Source organism: Nipponia nippon, unplaced genomic scaffold (assembly GCF_047370975.1).
Source record: "Nipponia nippon isolate SJK-2023a ecotype South Korea unplaced genomic scaffold, ASM4737097v1 scaffold_5, whole genome shotgun sequence".
Lineage (NCBI taxonomy): Eukaryota > Metazoa > Chordata > Aves > Pelecaniformes > Threskiornithidae > Nipponia > Nipponia nippon.
Window position 1 is genome coordinate 9,645,624 of NW_028262369.1, and position 12,906 is coordinate 9,658,529.

A 12,906-nucleotide genomic window follows, 5' to 3' on the forward strand; every position below is an offset into this window, starting at 1 on the left:
GAAGCAGCTGTAAACTGCCCAAGGTCACTCCGCAGAATGGCAGGAGTGATACTGATTCACCAGACCAGTCGGTACCCCCTCCGGCTTGGGAGCCTGAGCCAAGCACCCAAGTACGACAGTAACAAGCAAAGACCTTTTTGTGTATAAATAACCCCACAGAGTTCTCTGTACCGCGCTGGATATAGCGAGGTAGACCAGAGGGAAGGATGAATCACAAGAATTCATGTGCTGAAGGTCTTGGTCCGCTCACAACGGAGCAATGTACCGAGCCCTTCAGCAAATGCAAGTCTTGGTCATTGTTCCCTTCTTGCTGTGTGTCTCTAACACAACCAGCAGTACCAGTGAAGGAAATGGCTCCTCCATTTACCACAGAACGGGGAAAATAATGCCCCACTCAGCCATTACTAGTGGATCATTAGTGAATAAGGCTGATTTCTGTCCTGCTGAAGTAGTTTTTAGTGTTAGCTACCATGAAAATGTGTAGGATAAAACACAGAATCATCAAGGAAATTATAGGAGGACTTTGTAGAGTAGCTGGACTAAATTAAGCTCCCGTTGCATTACTTTTCTTAGTAGTTAACTTTGAAAATATGCTTTTATTAAGGGGGAAAGTATTTCCATCAATCAACCACTAACTCACCAGCTACTTCAGCATTTCCTCGCCTCGAGAGAGCTGGTGGAAGGACGGAGTAGGTGCTATGACCCAGGGGGACCGTCTGAATTCCCCGTGTTCACATGGTGCTCCCAGCTCCTACACCACTGCCTGGGACCTGCAGCGGCTGCAGCCAGTGGCTGCCTGCACACGAGCACTGCTCGGCGGAGACTGGGGAAGGGGCGAGGTGTGCAAGGCCAAAGAAAAGGGGAAATTTAGAGAACTCCGCTTATGCTATGCAATATGCTATGCAATACTTCCCATAGCCAAGGACTTAAAAAGATGTAAGCTCAATGCTTTTGTTCATCTCTGAAAGATCGAAGAATACATATACATCAATTTGTCTTTATTTTATACTGGGCATATAGTATGCTCAACTTAAAAAAACCACCACTTTTCAGTAATTTTACTCTATTTTCAACAACATGCATTTGATCATTTAACTGATTTTTAGCTTTTTTTCCTCAATATTTGGCTTACTGCTTGTGACAGTGGGTAAACAGAGTGGCTGTGTGATGCTGCATGTGCACAATTTTTTCTCTTCTGCGGCAGCGCTCCTAGCAGGATTTGACAGCAGAGAGCGAGCGTTACAGCAGTGCTGAGTGGGTAGCGCTCACCCATCAACGAATGCCAAATCCATATTGCCACAGGCTGCCATCCTCATTTCAGAATTCCTTCTGTGTCCCAACCTGAGATAAAGGCAGTTTCCATCCTCTCTTCTCTTCTTTCCCTTCAGGACACCAGGAAGGTGTTAGGCTTACTGCAGAAGCAGCCAGAAAAACTGTCAAACAGTATTTCACCAACAGCTTTCCTATTGTATGGCAGGTCCTGCAGAACCTTTTCACTTGCTAGACTGATTTTGCAGCTCCTGCCAGCACGGAACTGTGCTTGTGCCAGTGCAATTTAAACAGCATATTTCATTAAGAGATCAGCAGTAGGCACATGGAACTGACAGCGATCATTAAGTCTGCGTTACTATTGTTTGCATTAGGGAGCACGTAGAGGCCCCGGGCAGAGGCAGGACTGCACGGTGCAAGATGAAGCCAGCCCTCCTGTGTGCAGTGCAGTCACTAAACCAGCTTGCTTTCCAGCGGTCCCTGAAAGAACACCCTGAGACAAACTGTGCGCCTTAACCGTAGGGCGACCAGGCTGTGGTATTGCTGCCTGGATGTTCAGCTGTCCCAGTAAGGAACATGGCAGAAGAGAATAAAGAGCTACCGGCTGGATTTGCCCCAGCCAATGCTGTGTAACCACACACGGTTCACACCGTTTCTGACCCACAAGCAGAGGTACTTTTCATTGCACAAATCCCCGCAGCGTGATTAGTTTGCCTAATACTTGCCCTGCTTTTTCTCAGGGCAGGATACAAATCCTGGTGCTCCCGTTGGTTGGCAGCATCAAGGAGACGGCGAGATTGGAGTGACCACTGCAAGATGATTTCTGTGTAACGGCAGAGAGTTTCACACATTGCTCCTTGCGCTGCCAAAGGCAGAGTCTGCTCCCCACAGTACTCTGTTAAATGGGTCTGAGTGGCCAAATGTGGTTAGTGAGGAGAAGGGGGAAAGGGGAAATGGAAGAAGGAAAGAGTCTTGAAATCGATATGAAGCAAAAGATGGATGGCAGGAAGGAGATGGATAGATGGAGGAGAGAGAGAGAAAGAATTATTGAAACATTAAGGAGAAATGTAATCCCGAAGAACTTATGTCCATGGCACAAAAGAAAGGTGCTCTCAGGACGGATAGTGTGGGTAAATGGCCATAGTGTTGGATGTCACGTCTGTGTTCAGATCCAAATTATACCTGTTTTTCAACTTGGGTTAGACAAACCAAGGTAAGAACACACCTTTTATAGCATTGCACCCACTAATAACTCTTTGAATGTTTGGTAACAAATGCAACCTGTCCTGCGGTTCACCCCATCACGTGTCTTGACATCCGCCGTATGGAAAGGCAGTGTCTTCCCCACTCATCAGTCACAGCTCCCGACACCAGGACACGAGAGTAGCAATGCAGGCGAGATTTACAACGCAGTCAATGTGATATTCGTTTGTTTTCTCAACAACATTTCTTTATCACGCTAGTAATGCATAAATGCGTACTTTAAACTGTAGGGAAACATGGACAAGTGTTAAGATCTAATGCAACTGGTAGAATTCGATTAAAACACAATTTGGATCAAGATGGTCTGCGACACCAGGCACGTGTGATTAAAATTCTTATGACTGAGAATGTGCACACCTTCAAATCCTCCTTTCACAAGGAAAACTGCCAAAGATAGATATTTAAATCAGCGTATCTCTGGTTTATTGAATTACTGTTACACATTCTCTGAGGCTCTAGCTAGCTAGATGCCTCTCAAATTGGCCAAACCATTTCAATTTAAAAAGTTGATACGTGGCCTTTGCTCAGGCAAAGTCTCAATTGGGTTAAAGTAAATTTGATCAGGCAAATGATTTGTGGCTTTCTGTTTCTGGCATGAGAACATTGCCTTAAAATGGCATGTGTTGGGGAGCTAGTGACCCTGGCCAAGACTGGTAACTTCTGCTTGAAAACCTAGAGCTTCTTTGTAGTGATGAGTTGTGGATGACGGTGGGTGTGTTGGGGGTTCTTAGAGCGACAGCTCTACAGTAGGGAAAACCTCCCGCTACCCACTATGGGTTCTCATTTTCCCTTTAAATCACACACCCTCGTTCTGACTGAGCCACTCAAGCAGTTCTTACATTCCTTTAGATTTTAAACAAGATGCAGCCATTCCAGTAAGTAACGTGTGTGTCTAAATGAACAAAGGAAATGTTTTCTTAGCTTTTGCTACAAAGGTCATCTTGGTCGTCACAAGCAGTCATGCTGTAAGCACACGCCTGTGTTCACAGGAGGCGATTGTGCTCCAGGCTGTGCACAAGCCCTGTCAGGGGCTGCTGCAAGGAACGTGTTGCCATCACCTAAAATGCACACAGAGACTTTCTACATCCCACCTCGAGATGTTAGAGGTATCAGCTGGTGTAACCGTGCCATGCTTGAATGTACCTACGCCTCAAATGGGCTTATGAGTGCTTTTGTTTATATCTGCTAGTTTCACACCTACACTGAGATGCAAAGGGTTTCTTCTGAATGCTGCTAAGAACCGTGCTGGCACCTCTTGAGCACAGTATCGTTAATGCCCTCATCTGTAATATCTCCTCGGGGAAGTAGGAAACCACACTCAGAAGCTTCGCTGGCCTTCCTTTTTATTGGCACGTTTGGTGAAAAATATTGCCCCCTGTTGTGGACTGTCTATCTCTCTACAACTAAATAACTAACATTTACATCCCGGCAGAATATTGAACAAACCTCCTCTGTGAGCTGCCCAGGTTTTTCTGTTGCCGAGACTGTCACCTACTGGCCACGGAGCAGCTCACCAGGATCTCGGCAAGGAAGTCAGGCCGATGAATTAAATATTCAGCTTTGCCTTTAGAAATGACACCACTGAGATATTCCTGTTTTATCTAACTGTAAGCAGGGAGGTAGTTCTGTAAATGGAGGTAGATCAGGAATCCGGGAAGCGTCCTCATTTATAAAATGTCCAGATTTCATGGAGTTTTAATGCAAAGGAAACCAGGATCTCATCCCAGTGGAGATGTGGGGTAAAATGCTAGTTCCAGTAAACTTAATGGGAGCAAAATAACCAACGCTCAAGGGAAAGGAAAAAAAAAAAAAAGGAAAAAAAAAAGGATCAGCTATTCCGTCTCTGGTGGATTTTCGTCACGTTAGACCATGGATACAAGACGACCTTAAGAAAGGGCTACATTTTAGTATTGACCAGCAGAGCTCAACAGGAATCAAAAGACTTTTGCTGAAGATCTACGCCTTTTACAGGAAAGGAGAAGAATTGCTCTGAAAAGCTCTTTTAGCCCTGTCCTTGTCCTGCCCTCACATCTGTTGTCACTGCTAGCTCATTTTCTGCCAGCCTTTGAGCCAGAACCTCAACCAGTGTAAACAAGAGTAACTCTGAATTCATAGCTAGACTATGGGACCGCGGGGTGGTTTATTCTCCCAGTTTCGAGGACTGCCCCCGCTCCTCCCCAGACCTGAGTGAGAGCAGGTTAACGTACTGCCTGAAACGCACTGTTCAGCTGGGACTTTTTCTGTTTAAGATACAGAAATGAGTTGCTGAGCTGGACAACAGGTGCCAAACTGCAAAACCGCCTCTTTACTGGTTATTGCAGTGGAGCATCACTCTCTATAGCTCTTCTTAAAATCTGTATTTTTTCCTTATATGTGATTGAGCCGTATTACTGGCATCCTGCAGGATTGCTGACAAGAAAGGAAAGCTAGTGCCATAAAGGCTGTTTCACCACAAGTATCCTCAGCTCACTTGGTGTTACACAAGGGTATTGCCGCCTGAAAGCACGTCTAAAGTAACCCTCAAGCTCACTGCCATGTGTTGTACTGAAACTTTAAAGAGGAGGGGTTTTTTTAATGGATGTTTTTCATATGCCTCTTAGCTCACATCTGTAAAAAATAGATTTCATGTTCTTTAGCAATACTTTCTGACCGTGTCTGGAGTCAATCCCTAGCACTGAATTTATGCAAAGTGGACATATTTTTATTTCTTATTAGTTTTTTTGTGAAATGGGTACATCATTTCCCTTTATTTCCCTTCACTTTATTCCTGTGCTTGGACACTTAAAAGCTTTAATTGTTGTCAGAGAACACTGGGTGCCTGGATGTCTCTGTTATGAAAGCAAGTGTCTGGTTAAAAAGAAAACCAGGGAGATTAAAGTCTGCGTGAAATTCCACTAAATTCAGTGAAAAGGGTCATTTCAAAGAATTTAGGATCAGATTTCAAATGCATTTCATGAGAGGCTTTGGGCTGGTGGATTAATATAGGATGCTGAGTCTCAGTCCCTCCCACTGTATAGGAAGGATAATGCTATTTACCTCCCCTATAGGTTACCCTACTACTCGCTTCTTGTGCACTGTTGTAAAAGAGCAGAATGCTTCAAGGCCATTTGGTGTCAAGGGACTTGGAAACCTCTGCCTCACAGCCTGGTAGACCCTGGGGCCAGCTCTCACAAACATCACCGGGGAAGAACCACAGCCTTTCCAACTTCATCAGGAATATGAGTCTTTGCCTGAAATGCTCTCTTTTCAAATTTGTGAATGCAGAACTAGAAAAAATCCCCCTGGCTTCCTTCTCTGCTATCTGCCCACACTTCTCAGTAAGTCATTTCCTCGGAGCTGGTGGGATCTTTATTCAGGCAGAAGATGGTTGCGGAGTGTTGTCTCCGTAAGTACCGTGGAGGCTTGGGAGCGTGGGCTCTCCAGGGCCCTCACGCAGCCTCTTCAGTCCTGTCTATCGCTTTATTTATCACATCGAGATATTCTCTCACCACTGGAGAAAGATTCCCTTTAAAACTGCTCTTTTGCTGGTAGATTTACTTTGAACTGAGACATAACATGAGTTAATTTTTTTTTTGGAGGGTAAATAAAGGGCAATGAAGATTCTAGCCTAAAAAATGTAGCCTATGAATTTTATCCCTGCACTGCGCATTCATTTTAATGGTCCTTGCTGTGTGTTTTATTGAAGGCTGAGTCATAAGCAGATCTTACTGCTTTGGAAGGAAGGAAATGGAGTTTGGGCAAAAACATTACGTGTCTCAAATGGATCCAGCAAAGAGAGACTGCTCAAGCTGTGAAAACGCAATGAGGTATCTCAGCAAAAGGGAGAATTGAAGGTCAAAAAGAAATACCTTGTGCTGCATTAGAGTTTTCATCATCTGAAGCTTGTCTGGACTTAGTTGATATTTCTGGTGACAGGGCCATCACAGTGAGAAGGGCAGATCCTGCTCTTGTCCCTCCCTGCAAAAAACAGTCCTGGGGTTGACAGGACTCCCTCCTGGGTCTTGTATTTCAGTGTTATGATGATGAACATTTGCTCACCGCTTGGGGCTGACACAGTTGTTGTTGTTGGGACTTGGTCAAGGCAAAACATTTTTTACTGAGGTTGATGAGGAAGGAGAGAGAAGCTCTTGTGTTACAGCAGCACCTCTGTGGGATGCAGGATGGTGCCTTTACAGATGCCCTTAGAAGTGTTGCCTTTGGCTGGGGAGGAGAGGGGGGAGTCATAGAAGCATAGAATGTCCTGAGAGTTGGAAGAGACCCACAAGGATCATCGAGTCCAACTCCTGTCCCTGCATAGGACAACGCCAGAATTCACACCATATGTCTGAGGGCGTTGTCCAAATGCTTCTTGAATGTTGTCAGGCTTGGTGCCATGACTGCCTCCCAGGGGAGCCTGTTCCAGTGCGCCACCACCCTCGGGGTGAAGAACCTTTTCCTAATGTCCAACCTAAACCTCCCCTGGCATATCTTCCTGCCGTTCCCTCGGGTCCTATCACTGGTCGCCAGGGAGAAGAGATCAGCGCCTGCCCCTCCTCTTCCCCTTGTGAGGAAGCTGTAGACTGCAGTGAGGTCTTCCCCCAGTCTCCTCTTCTCCAGGCTGAACAGACCAAGTGACTTCAGCTGCTCCTTGTACGGCTTCCCCTCTAAATTCTTCACCATCTTTGTGGCTCTCCTCTGGACACTCTCTAGTAGCTTTGTATCCTTTTTGTACTGTGGCGCCCAAAACTGCACGCAGCACTCAAGATGAGAACCAGGCAAGCTGAGCTGTGCAGCTTGGAAGAAGGTGCTGTCTGCTGGGCAAAATCAGCCATGCCTAGGAATGTGCAGCAGAGCATCCACCCTGTCGTTAGAAGTCACCTCCATCTCACATCATGAGTGTGACTGGACTGCAGTGTAGTGCAGGAGAAGCCACGAGATTCAAAGGAGGATCTTTCATGCCCTTTGTCATAAACAGTCTTTTTTTTTTTTTTTTTTTTTTTTACCCCCGTTATGTTTGTGTTCCTTCTTAAGGCAAGGACTGGATCAGGTGTTACCTCTGGAAGAAGGGGTAGGCTGCCCTTTCTCTGGGGTGCTACTGAGCCCACTCAGGGGAAGATCTGAGACCTGGGCAGGGGACTGAAGACAGGGAACAGAGCCCACAAGCAGGAACAGCTTGGGCACAGAGACCAAGAAACTGCAGAGCAGTGGGCAGAAGGCAGCCGGGCTCAGCGCTCCCCAGGGATCCACTTGGACAGGCACAGCTGGCTGCAGCTCAAAAAGTCACTGACTTGCAGCCAAGCCTTGAAATAGGGTAGGCAGAGAGCTGCATGTTCAGTCACTGATAGTTTGACTTTGAATTTGTTTAGAAAGTTAAGTTTTTTGATCTTTTTTCAGGTAAAGCCTGTCTGTTTGAGGTCAGAGGCTTTTTGATCTTCAGGGAGCACACCACGAGGGAGAGGTTTAGGTGTACCTAATTCAAAGCTCTGGACCTTCCACCCCCTTTTTTCGGTGCAGGATGCCACTGCTGTCACACTCTCGGAGGCAGTGAAAGGCCAGAGACATTCATCTGGCAGGATGTCTTTAGAGGAGCCGCAGCCCCGCTGACAAGGGGCGGCCCCAGAGTGCTCCCTCCTGCCTCCTGGGCAGGACTTCGTGGTCCTTCCTCTGCCTCCCCTGGAGTTATGGTAGGGCAGGTTGTCCTCTGCTGCAGCCAGTCGGTAAAGTGAAGAGTCTGAGGCCTGCAAGGAGACAGCAGCTTCTGAAGGGTCACTCGGTACTACCAGACACGGCCAGACCGGTGAGGCTATTTATTACATTATTATTAGCAAAGCTACCTGTCAAATACAGCTGTGAAAATGTGGCCTTTTTCTTTTCCTCCCCCTCCTTTTGGCCAGCTGGTGTTCCTCCTACGTGGTACAGAGGAATTCTATTTTGTTAAGGTTCAGGCTCAGGCTGCAAATCTGGCTGACACTCAAAGGGGCTTTGGAGGACAGCCGATGTTCCTGAGAGTCCTGGCCATAGACGGCCACATTCCTCCAGGTTCCTTCTGGTTTCTAGCCTCCTTTGGGTTTTATATTGCAGTAGGGAGGGATAAAAGGCCCTTTCCATCTTTAGGATGTAAGATGAAGGAACTGAACAGGAAGAAAATTATAAACTTAGTTTTAGAAATATTAGCAGTTGAGTTTCGTGAACTTCTTGGCCTTAAAGAATGTTATCCAAATAGGTGTTGCACATGCAGAAAGTCTCTGGTTTAAATCAGATGTGTGCACACAGGCTGTCTCTGTAGCATCCCTGGAAGGGAGGCATTTGTTGGCCCGTGTGCCCCGAACTCAGACTGCTTTCACTGGCAGGAGGACCAGGAGCTCTGCAGCAAGGCAGGAGCTGGGCTGCCACAAACCAGTAGATCAGAATCTTTCAGTGCATTTAAGATATCTTGATTTTGCAAATATTTATACAAGTAGCATTGTGTATAGTTAGCAAGCCCCTTAGGTGTCATGGCACTTCAAGTATTTTCAAACTCTGCCTTTACATCCTGGTAAACTGAAGAGTCCCCCTCCTATTTTGAGCAAGGGGCTTCCAGCTGGACCTGTGCTACAAATACAGCTCCAGGTGCTGCAGGCAGCTATCTACAGGCATAATATTTATACTTCTCTAATCTGCCAGGTGGATTTGTATACCCATATAGAAAAAACAACATCTGGGTTTGACCATTATTTTGTTTGGGTTTGGGAGGGTGTTTTCATTTGCCTGTTGTTTGCCATTGTAACCTCAGAAGATAAAGGTCTTTAGCCAGCAGGATGAAGTGTTGCTTTGTTTTACTATTTACAGTGTTACATTTGGCTGGAGAGTATGATGCTGTAAGAATGAAAAAGCATGCAAACAACTTGTTTATCCTCAGAGATGGATGCTTTGTGCTGTAACAAGCTGTGCTGTTGGCTTGACCCAGCTTTACTTTCCCAGAATTGGGGAAGCTGACAAAGCTTGCTGAGGAAGGCTTCAAACCAGCCAGCTTTTGATTTCGCAAAAGTGCAGCTCCACAAAGCATTGCAATGCTTTGATCTAATGGTATCAATTACACGAGAAAGGAAAGGAAGGTGGGAAATAAAGATATTAAAATAAAATGCCCAAGTGCAGACTTAAAGATCCCACAGCAACATTTAAGAGCAGGGTTGAGTAAGCAGCTGGGGTTTGTAGGGTAAATGGGGAAGCTGGTGACTGACCACAAAAGTTGGTTAGTTTGTTAAAATGGTTTTTTTTTTTGTTCAACCCTAAGAGACTTTTTCATACTGAAACACACAAAAAATCTGATGTGAATTAAACATTTTAACCTAAAACAAAAACTCAGTACCTTTTTGCTTGCTGCTTGGCAAGCTCTGCACAAAGCACTTTGCACCTCGGCTCCTTGCTTGTCCTTTGTGAAATGAGATCAATGCTGCTCCCCACCAGAGCTGTTTGTGAGCCTTAATCTGGTCTTTATAAACTTCAGTAGAGAAGGTCCCACATGAGCAAGATTATGTTATAAGAATTATTCAGTTGGTTAGAAACTTCTTCTGTGGTGGGGTCAGAAATGAATAAATCTCTTAAATAGCATCCCCTCTGAAAGAAGTCCCCTCTCTGGTAGAAAAAGAGCTTCGGTGCTTTAGTGTGCTGATATGTCACCAAATGTCCCCAGGGAGGACTTAGAGCGGGGTCACTGTCTCCATGGACCTGTGCTGATGGAGCTCCCCCGTGCAGGCAAGTCCTCTCTGAAGAGGGACCCAGATTTGAGACCAGAGCTTGCAGCTCGTGCTTGGCAGGCAAGGTTCTTGGGCCTCAGGAAGAAGGGGGAGATCAACTCACTTATATGCTATTTGAAACTAAATGAGCCCTGCTTTCTCTCGTATGAGCAATTCTATGCCTTTTTTTTTCTGTAAATATGGCAAGGCATTTGCTCTGCTTGTATGGTCCTACCTCCCACCACATTTCAGGACATGCAGTCTTCATGCACTTATTCCTATGGCAGACGTGTGCATTTGGGAGCAGAGATGTGGAAGACCTGTGGGAAGTCAGGAGACTTTCTGAAAGAAGCGGGATTTAGTTTGTGTCGAGTTTTGCTTTGTGTGCACTGTGGTGTTCTTCCCGAGCCCTGCCCAATGTTTGCTTTGCTTTAACTGAGACCTAGTGTGAGCAAATTATGTCTTTGGAAAAATGTTAAAGAAAACTATATGCAGTATCTTCTCTCAGTGTTAACAGTAGAAGAAAATGCTTAGATCAGTGCTTTGCCCGCCAGTCCTTCAGAATGAGGAACTCTCTCTCCAGAGAGTTTAACTTTTTAAGCAAAAATAACTTTGTCAGAATTATATTATCAGACAAACTTACTGCTGGGCCTGAGCAATGAGCTTCTAAAGCTTCCAGGAAATTTCTCATCTCAGCCCACCAACATGTTGCAGAGATGTGCAGATGAAATATGTGCTGGGAAGTTCAGCTAGTTTAGGAAAAGCCTGTCCACTTTTCTCAACAGGAGGAAGGTACCGGACTTATGCAAACTTTAGTGGCTGCATCACCTGTCTCCAAATTCCCCAGCACGTGCAGTTGGGTGCAGACCCACATTTTCCCGTCATTCCTGCTGGTGTGACTGCCATGGCTTCAGCAAGGTTGCTGCAGCAGGAGCAGATGGTATCCGACAGCCGCCTCCTGCCAGGGGCAGTTCTGCAGCTGATGTGCAGCCACCGCGCTCCTCTCCGGATGGCTGACTGCGCTTCGGCATGAGTGAAGTGATCCAGAAATCTCTTACTTACCTCACAGCAAGCATTTGAAGTGTGTGAGAAGCTTAATTAATTAATGTTTGTAAGACAGTGAGCTCTCCTGAGAAAGCCGGGAGGGGGCGGGGAGATGACAGCCAAGTGCGGCTCATGGGGATTACTGATTTTTCATTATGGCTAGCTGAAAACTTTCTGTCAAAATACCGACTGGTGCAGTTTCTCTCAGAGCCAGGGCTGGGGTTAGGCGTTCCTCCTTTCAGCCATTTATTACCCCAAAGAAGTGGAGTATCGTCATGTCCGCATGGTCAGGAGCCAGGGATCAGCCACAGGTGCTAAGCCGGGTATCTGCATGTCCGAGGTAGGGTGTTGAACACATGGTTGGCTGAATTTTTCCACCAGGAACACAACAGTTTTGCCCAAATGTGGTGACTTTTCTAGTGTGGACAATCTAAATTAAATATTTTGACTTTGTTCTACTCAAATCACATCCCTTTAATTTAAAAAGTAAAAATAGCAAAACAAAGCATCTCTGCACAGAACAGTGCATCTCCTGTCTTCAGATTCCCTGCTCTCCTGGCATTCCTGCTGGTGTAAGTGCCGGGTAGCTCCACTGGCCCAGACGGTGTGACCTGCTGGGCACTGCAGCCTTGCTGCTGGTCAGGAGGAAATCATGCCTCAGGGGCTGACACTGAGCTGATGTCCAGGCCTGGCCAAAGCCCAGCTCTACCCAAATCCAGGCAGGAGAAAGCCGCTGTCATTGCTGTGCCAGCTGAGTTGCTGGGCTGGAAAAGTCATTTATGTAAGTAAATGATTAGTAAATGATTGGCCTCTGTCTGGTGACTCCATGGTCACCATCAATAACCCTAACACAATCTGTGATCATAGCCCAAGAGAAAAGTAGAACAATTTCCTTCCAAAAAGACCATCATTAGCTGGACTGATGTCAGCACAGCCTCACAACTCCAAGGCTTTGACATCATCTCATAAATTAGGAAGATTTTCAGGCCAGACAACACTTCAGCAGTCTACGTGGGCATTGAAGGGCTGTCGTAATGAAAATAAAATGCTGACTATAAAAAGGAGGAAACAAGTGGTTGCCTTCAGCATTCAGGAACATGTACGAGGGTTCTTAGCCAAAATCAGCTTAACAGATGTGATCTGATCCCTACTCCTAGCATGTCCCTGGAGTGAGTACCTTTGCAGGTACCGGTGGTAGGGGCAAGAAGAGACACCTGCCTAGGACGCATGGGAAGCGGTAGCAGAGTAAGGAGATGAAGAGAAAAAGAAATGACAAAGTATTGCTGTCAGGCAGGAGTAAGGTTGCAATGACTAATCAGGTGGAATAAGTGTTTCTTTGCTTTGCAAACAAACCGTGACCTTAGTTATCTATGCCCTGATCTTGCTTTCCCTGAAGTCAGTGCCAAAGTGCTCCTTGACTTCACCATCGCACAACAGGCTCCAGCTTGTTTTGTCCGTGAGTGATACTCTGCCCCTTGCAAACGATCCGTGTGAGCGGAGTGGTGAGCAAGTCAATATGGTTCCCGGTGCCAATGATAAAGCTGATCTCACGGGAAGTTGTTGTGCCAATGCTTTTAGCCAGTAAGCTTTTGGGCAGCAGTCATGCAAATGTTCCGATTCATTTAGATAGGCAAGT